General features: G+C 46.7%; 1 protein-coding gene across 4 annotated transcripts in view; it reads right to left on the reverse strand.

Annotated features, from left to right (window-relative positions):
• The window catches only part of LOC134983572 (E3 SUMO-protein ligase ZBED1-like), a 31,049-nt gene extending 23,377 nt beyond the window's left edge, over window positions 1–7,672 (reverse strand). The window contains exons 1-2 of one of the 4 annotated variants that reach the window (XM_063949230.1): window positions 7,505–7,672; window positions 7,120–7,387 (exon numbers count right to left, since the gene is read on the reverse strand). The gene's annotated coding sequence lies outside the window, so the exon portion shown is untranslated. The remainder of the gene's footprint in view (window positions 1–7,119; window positions 7,388–7,504) is intronic. The other 3 variants (XM_063949229.1, XM_063949231.1, XM_063949232.1) reach the window with 3 other exon arrangements.
• Between the last annotated feature and the right edge of the window lie 725 nt (window positions 7,673–8,397).

Below are 8,397 nucleotides of genomic sequence, written 5' to 3' on the forward strand. Positions count from 1 at the left end.
CTCCCCTATATAATAATAATACCACATATCAGTGTGTGCCGGGACCTGTGTTATTCCCCCTCATATCACTGTACAGTCCCCTCTCCCCTATATAATAATAATACTACATATCAGCGTGTGCCGGGAGCTGTGTTATTCCCCCTAATATATAACTGTACGGTCCCCTCTCCCCTATATAATAATAATACCACATATCAGTGTGTGCCGGGAGCTGTGTTATTCCCCCTCATATATCACTGTACGGTCCCCTCTCCCCTATATAATAATAATACCACATATCAGTGTGTGCCGGGAGCTGTGTTATTCTTCCTCATATATCACTGTATGGTCCCCTCTCCCCTATATAATAATAATACCACATATCAGTGTGTGCCGGGAGCTGTGTTATTCCCCCTCATATATCACTGTACGGTCCCCTCTCCCCTATATAATAATAATACCACATATCAGTGTGTGCCGGGAGCTGTGTTATTCTTCCTCATATATCACTGTACGGGCTCCTCTCTCCTATATAATAATAATAATAATAATAATACCACATATCAGCGCGTGCCGGGAGCTGTGTTATTCCCCCTCATATATCACTGTACGGTCCCCTCTCCCTTATATAATAATAATACCACATATCAGTGTGCCGGGAGCTGTGTTATTCCCCCTCATATATCACTGTACGGTCCCCTATATAATAATAATACCACATATCAGTGTGCCGGGAGCTGTGTTATTCCTCCTCATATATCACTGTACGGTCCCCTCTCCTCTATATAATAATAATACCACATATCAGCGTGTGCCGGGAGCTGTGTTATTCCCCCTCATATATCACTGTACGGTCCCCTCTCCCCTATATAATAATAATACCACATATCAGTGTGTGCCGGGAGCTGTGTTATTCCCCTCATATATCACTGTACGGTCCCCTCTCCCCTATATAATAATAATACCACATATCAGTGTGTGCCGGGAGCTGTGTTATTCCTCCTCATATATCACTGTACGGTCCCCTCTCCCCTATATAATAATAATACCACATATCAGTGTGTGCCGGGAGCTGTGTTATTCCCCTCATATATCACTGTACGGTCCCCTCTCCCCTATATAATAATAATACCACATATCAGTGTGTGCCGGGAGCTGTGTTATTCCCCTCATATATCACTGTACGGTCCCCTCTCCCTTATATAATAATAATACCACATATCAGTGTGCCGGGAGCTGTGTTATTCCCCCTCATATATCACTGTACGGTCCCCTCTCCCCTATATAATAATAATACCACATATCAGTGTGCCGGGAGTTGAGTTATTCCCCCTCATATATCACTGTACGGTCCCCTCGCCCCTATATAATAATAATACCACATATCAGTGTGTGCCAGGAGCTGTGTTATTCTCCTCATATATCACTGTACTGTCCCCTCTCCCCTATATAATAATAATACCACATATCAGTGTGTGCCGGGAGCTGTGTTATTCCCCCTCATATATCACTGTACGGTCCCCTCTCCTCTATATAATAATAATACCACATATCAGTGTGCCGGGAGCTGTGTTATTCTCCTCATATATCACTGTACGGTCCCCTCTCCCTTATATAATAATACTACCACATATCAGCGTGTGCCGGGGGCTGTGTTATTCCCCATCATATATCACTGTACGGTCCCCTTTCTTCTATATAATAATAATAATAATAATAATAATACCACATATCAGCGTGTGCCGGGAGCTGTGTTATTCCCCCTCATATATCACTGTACGGTCCCCTCTCCCCTATATAATAATAATACCACATATCAGCGTGTGCCGGGAGCTGTTATTCCCCCTCATATATCACTGTACGGTCCCCTTTCCTCTATATAATAATAATACCACATATCAGTGTGTGCCGGGGGCTGTGTTATTCCTCCTCATATATCACTGTACGGTCCCCTCTCCCCTATATAATAATAATACCACATATCAGTGTGTGCCGGGGGCTGTGTTATTCCTCCTCATATATCACTGTACGGTCCCCTCTCCCCTATATAATAATAATACCACATATCAGCGTGTGCCGGGAGCTGTGTTATTCCCCCTCATATATCACTGTACGGTCCCCTCTCCCCTATATAATAATAATACCACATATCAGCGTGTGCCGGGAGCTGTTATTCCCCCTCATATATCACTGTACGGTCCCCTTTCCTCTATATAATAATAATACCACATATCAGCGTGTGCCGGGAGCTGTGTTATTCCTCCTCATATATCACTGTACAGTCCCCTCTCCCCTATGTAATAATAATACCACATATCAGCGTGTACCGGGAGCTGTGTTATTCCCTCTCATATATCACTGTACGGTCCCCTCTCCCCTATATAATAATAATACCACATATCAGTGTGTGCCGGGAGCTGTGTTATTCCCCCTCATATATCACTGTACGGTCCCCTCTCCCCTATATAATAATAATACCACATATCAGCGTGTGCCGGGAGCTGTGTTATTCCCCCTCATATATCACTGTACGGTCCCCTCTCCTCTATATAATAATAATACCACATATCAGCGTGTGCCGGGAGCTGTGTTATTTCCCCTCTATATATCACTGTACGGTCCCCTCTCCCCTATATAATAGTAGCAGGATATAAAATTACAGTGTATAATAATAGCAGGATATATTATTAATATAATAGAACAGCACAACTCAATAAGAATATAGTATATAACAGTACGATATAAGAAAAAAAAGATAGTACATAATAGCAGGTTTAAAAATAATACAAGTAGCTAATAAGTATATGACATCAGGATATAATACTACTATAGTGTATAATAGTCAATTAATATATAATCGCATGAAATAATATGATGTATAATAATAGCAGGGTATTAAAGTAATTTAGTTTAATTAGAGGATATAATAATGTGATGTATAATAATAGTAGGATATAATAATGTAGTGTATAATAATAGCAAGCTACATTAGTAACATAGTATATAATTGCAGGCTATATAATAGTAGCAGGATATATAATAATAACAACAACAACAACATGGTATAACAGTAACAATCACAGCAGGGCATATAATAAGTGTAACACACTATAATAATAATAATAATAATAATAGCAGGCCATATAATAATGGCAACAGTATATGATAAGCTATATAATACGAGTAACAGTATATGATAGGATATATAATAACAGTAACAGTATATGATAGGCTATATAATAATACTAACAGTATATGAAATAAGCTATATAATAATAGTAACAGTATATTATATAGGCTATATAATAATAGTAACAGTATATGATATGCCATATAATAGTAGTAAACAGTATATGATAGGCCATACAATAACGGTATATGATATAGGCTATATAATAATAGTAAAAGTATATGATATAGGCTATATAATAATAGTAACAGTATATGATATAGGCTATATAATAATAGTAACAGTATATGATAGGCTATATAATAGGATTTTAATGCATACCGGTAAATCCTTTTCTCTTAGACCGTAGAGGATGCTGGGGACTCCAAAAGGACCATGGGGTATAGACCGGATCCGCAGGAGACATGGGCACTTTTAAGACTTTAAATGGGTGTGAACTGGCTCCTCCCTCTATGCCCCTCCTCCAGACCTCAGTTATAGTAACTGTGCCCAGGGAGACCGACATTTCGAGGAAAAGGAATTTTGTTAACCAAGGGTGAGATACATACCAGCTCACACCACAAGACACCGTACAACATGGCATTTAACTAAACCAGTTAACAGCATGAACCAAAAAAAAAAATCAGCAACAGGCTGATCTAAACTAAAACACAACCTTTCTGTAGCAAAAGCAATAACCATGAACAAGTACTGCAGATAGAGTCCGCACTGGGACGGGCGCCCAGCATCCTCTACGGACTAAGAGAAAATGATTTAAAATCCTATTTTCTCCTTCGTCCTAGAGGAGGCTGGGCACTCCAAAAGGACCATGGGGTTTATACCAAAGCTCCAGACCGGGCGGGAGAGTGCGGATGACTCTGCAGCACCGAATAAGCAAACACAAGGTCCTCCTCAGCCAGGGTATCAAACTTGTAGAATTTTGCAAAGGTGTTTGAACCCAACCAAGTAGCAGCTCGGCAAAGTTTGAACCCGCCCAAGATGAGCTCACCTTCCTGGTAGAATGGGCCTTCACTGATTTCGGTAACGGCAATCCAGCCGTAGAATGAGCATGCCGAATCGCATTACAGATCCAGCGTGCAATAGTCTGCTTAGAAGCAGGAGCTCCAATCTTGTTGGAAGCGTACAGGATGAACAGAGCCTCCGTTTTCCTAATACGAGCCGTTCTGGCGACATAAATTTTCAAAACTCTGACCACATCGAGAGACTTTGAATCAGCCAAGGCTTCAGAAGCCACAGGCACCACAATAGGTTGGTTCAAGTGAAACGAAGAAAACACCTTGGGTAAAAATTGTTGATGAGTTCTCAACTCCGCTCTATCCTCGTGGAAAATCAAATAGGGGCTTTTGTGATACAAGGCCGCCAATTCCGACACCCGCCTTGCGGAAGCCAAGGCCAACAGCATGACCACTTTCAAAGTGAGAAATTTCAACTCAACCGTTTGTAAAGGTTCAAACCAGTGTGACATAAGGAACTGTAACACCACGTTAAGGTCCTATGGAGCCACTGGGGGCACAAATGGAGGTTAGATGTGCAGCTCGCCTTTCACAAAAGTCTGAACCTCTTGAAGAGTGTCCAATTCTTTTTGAAAGAAAATTGATACGGCCGAAATCTGCACTTTAATGGAGCCTAACTTCAGGCCCGCATCCACACCTGCTTGTAAAAAATGGAGAAACCGACCCAGCTGAAATTCTTCCGTAGGAGCCTCCTTGGATTCACACCAAGACACATATTTTCTCCAAATACGGTGGTAATGCTTAGCCGTTACCTCCTTCCTAGCTTTCAGTAGAGTAGGGATGACCTCACGGGAATACCCTTTCGCGCTAGGATTTTGCGTTCAACCGCCACGCCGTCAAACGCTACCACGGTAAGTCTTGGAACACGCACGGCCCTTGCTGTAACAGATACTCTCGTAGAGGAAGAGGCCAGCGAACTTCTATGAGTAATTCCTGAAGATCCGGATACCAGGCTCTCCGTGGCCAACCTGGAACAACGAGTATCACCTGAACCCTTGTTTTTCTTATGATCCGTATCACCTTTGGGATGAGTGGAAGTGGAGGGAACACACAGACAGACTGATACACCCACGGTGTCACTAGGGCGTCCACTGCTACTGCTTGAGGGTCCCTCGACCTGGAACAGTATGTCTGAAGTTTCTTATTGAGGCGAGACTCCATCATTTCTATTTGAGGAATTCCCCAACGACTTGTCACTTCTGCAAAGACCTCTTGATGAAGACCCCACTCTCCTGGAAGGAGATCGTGTCTGCTGAGGAAGTCTGCTTCCCAATTGTCCACGCCTGGAATGAAGACCGCAGACAAAGCGCTTGCCTGTTTTTCAGCTCAGCGAAGAACTTTTTCGGCCTCCGCCATCGCCGCTCTGCTCCTTGTTCCACCCTGTCGGTTTATGTGCGCCACTGCGGTTATGTTGTCCGACTGAATCAGGACGGGCAGGCCGCGAAGAAGATGTTCTGATTGTAGAAGGCCGTTGTAGATGGCCCTTAATTCCAGAATGTTTATGTGCAGACAAGCCTCCTGGCTTGCCCATTTTCCCTGGAAATTTTGTCCCTGTGTGACTGCTCCCCAACCTCGGAGACTTGCATTCGTGGTCACCAGGAACCAATCCTGGATCCCGAACCTGCGTCCCTCTAGGTGAGAACTTTGGAGCCACCACAGGAGGGAAATCCTGGCCCTGGGAGAGAGGCTTATCTTCCGATGCAAGTGTAGGTGAGACCCGGACCACTTGTCCAACAGGTCCCACTGAAAAACCCTGGCATGGAACCTGCCAAACGGGATGGCCTCGCAGGCCGCCACCATCTTCCGCAGCACCCGAGTGCATTGATGAATCGACACCCTTGCCGGTTTCAGAATCCCCTTGACCATGTTCTGTATTTCCAGAGCTTTTCCCATCGGGAGAAAAATTCTCTGTAGTTCAGTGTCCAGAATCATGCCCAAGAAAGACAGCCGCGTTGTCGGAATCAACTGTGACTTTGGCAAATTTAGGAGCCAACCATGTTGCTGCAGAACGGTCAGGGAGAGTGCAACGTTTTTTAGTAACTACTCCTTTGACCTCGCCTTTATCAGGAGATCGTCCAAGTACGGGATAATTGTGACACCCTGCTTGCGCAGGAGCACCATCATTTCCGCCATTACTTTGGTGAAAATCCTCAGAGCCGTGGAAAGACCAAACGGCAACGTCTGAAATTGGTAATGACAATCCTGAACAGCGAATCTCAGGTAAGCCCGATGTGGAAGAAATATTGGGACGTGTAAGTAGGCATCTTTTATGTCAACTGACGCCATAAAATCCCCCCCCCCCCCCCCTCCAGACTGGAAATCACTGTTCGGAGAGACTCCATTTTGAATTTGAATCTTTTCAAATATAGATTGAGGGATTTTAAGTTCAGAATCGGTCTGACCGAGCCATCCGGCTTCGGGACCACGAACAGGATTGAATAAAAACCTTCTCCCCGATGTGACGGGGGTACCGCGACAATGACTTGCTGTTGAGACAGCTTTTGTATTGCAGCGCACACCCCTTCTCTTTCCGGAAGAGACGCTAGCAAGGTCGATTTGAAAAATCGGTGGGGGGGGGGGGGGGGGGACGGGACACACGTCTTGAAACTCCAGTTTGTATCCTTGGGTCACAATTTCCAGCACCCAAGGATCCAGGCCTGAGTGAGCCCAGACCCGACTGAAGACGTGCCCCCACCGGTGCGGACTCCCGCAGCGGAGCCCCAGCGTCATGCGGTGGACTTGGCAGAAGCCGGGGAGGACTTCTGCTCCTGGGAGCTTGCCACAGCCGGTGATCTTTTTCCCCTTCCCTTACCTCTAGCAGCAAGGAAAGGAGGACCCTCGTCCTTTTTTGAATTTACTAGACCGAAAGGACTGCATCTGATACGCAGGCGTTTTCTTTTGCTGTGGAGGGACAAAAGGGCAGAAAAGATGACTTACCCGCGGTAGCTGTAGATACCAGGTCCGCGAGCCCCTCCCTTATACGGCAGTGCCTCCATAGCCCTCTTAGAGTCAGCATCACCATTCCATTGATGAGTCCATAACGCTCTCCTAGCCGAGATTGCCATGGCATTGGCCCTTGAGCCCAAGAGGGTAATACCTCTCGCAGCCTCCCATAGATAGACTGCGGCGTCCCTGATATGACCCAGCATATGCTCCTGCGGATCCCGTCTATACCCCATGGTCCTTTTGGAGTCCCCAGCATCCTCTAGGACAAAGGAGAAAATAACAGTAACAGTATAATAACAGAGGCAGCAGCAGGACATATAATAGTGACAGGCAGGCAGTATATGAGGGCAGTGACGCAGCACAGAGGGGACGGTACCTGCGGCCGGCGGGTGAGAGAAGACGATGGCGGAGATATCTGCAACCCGTGGCCCCGCCCCCTCCGCCGCCGCTGCTCTACAAGCCGGGTCACGTGCCGGGAGGTAACGTCCAATAGGAGATGACGCCTGCAGCCGGCGGACCGCGCTTCCCCATTGGCTCCCCCGCGCGTCAATCACGGTGCAGGAGACTAAAGCCGTCGCCTCTGGTGACGAGGGGCGGGTAGGAGGAGCCGTTCAGGTGAACGTGACGGTGCATTGGGCGTGCGTGCGAGGGGTGGGAGGAGCTCGCTGCGCTGTGTGCAGACGTTCCTGTGATAGGGAGGATACTACTCCAGCCGTCCCCGGCCCGCCCGCCCGCCTCACTTCCCTGTCACTGTGCGCCCGCCCGCACCATTTCTCTGTCACTGTGCGCCCGGCCGCCTCACTTTCCTGCCAGGGTGCTCAGGAGCAGGGCATTCTGTCCCTCCTGGGGAGTATCATTGTTGGGAGGTATGGGAATGCAACATACTTGCCTCCCTGACCCTCTCCATGAGGGAGAAAATGCTCTGTTCCTGGACTTTCCTGGTAATGTATGATTGCCATCACCTGTGGTGAAACACCTTTCTTATCAATTACCTGGCTCACCACAGGTGATGGCAATCATACATTACCAGGAAAGTCCAGGAACAGAGCATTTTCTCCCTCATGGAGAGGGGCAGGTAGGCAAGTATGGAATGCAACCCTGGGCTGGCGCAGTAGTGCATAGCAGAGTACGCTGCTCAGTGTCACCCAGCACCCCCCCCCCCCCCCCCCATAGTCCCATGCAGCGGATAAGGTGGGCACACTCTTGCTGTGGGGGCGGCATTGTGAGATTACACTGGGTCCATGTGACGGGAATGAGCTGCCATGTGAG

This window comes from Pseudophryne corroboree (genome assembly GCF_028390025.1).
Source record: "Pseudophryne corroboree isolate aPseCor3 chromosome 3 unlocalized genomic scaffold, aPseCor3.hap2 SUPER_3_unloc_19, whole genome shotgun sequence".
Taxonomy (NCBI): domain Eukaryota; kingdom Metazoa; phylum Chordata; class Amphibia; order Anura; family Myobatrachidae; genus Pseudophryne; species Pseudophryne corroboree.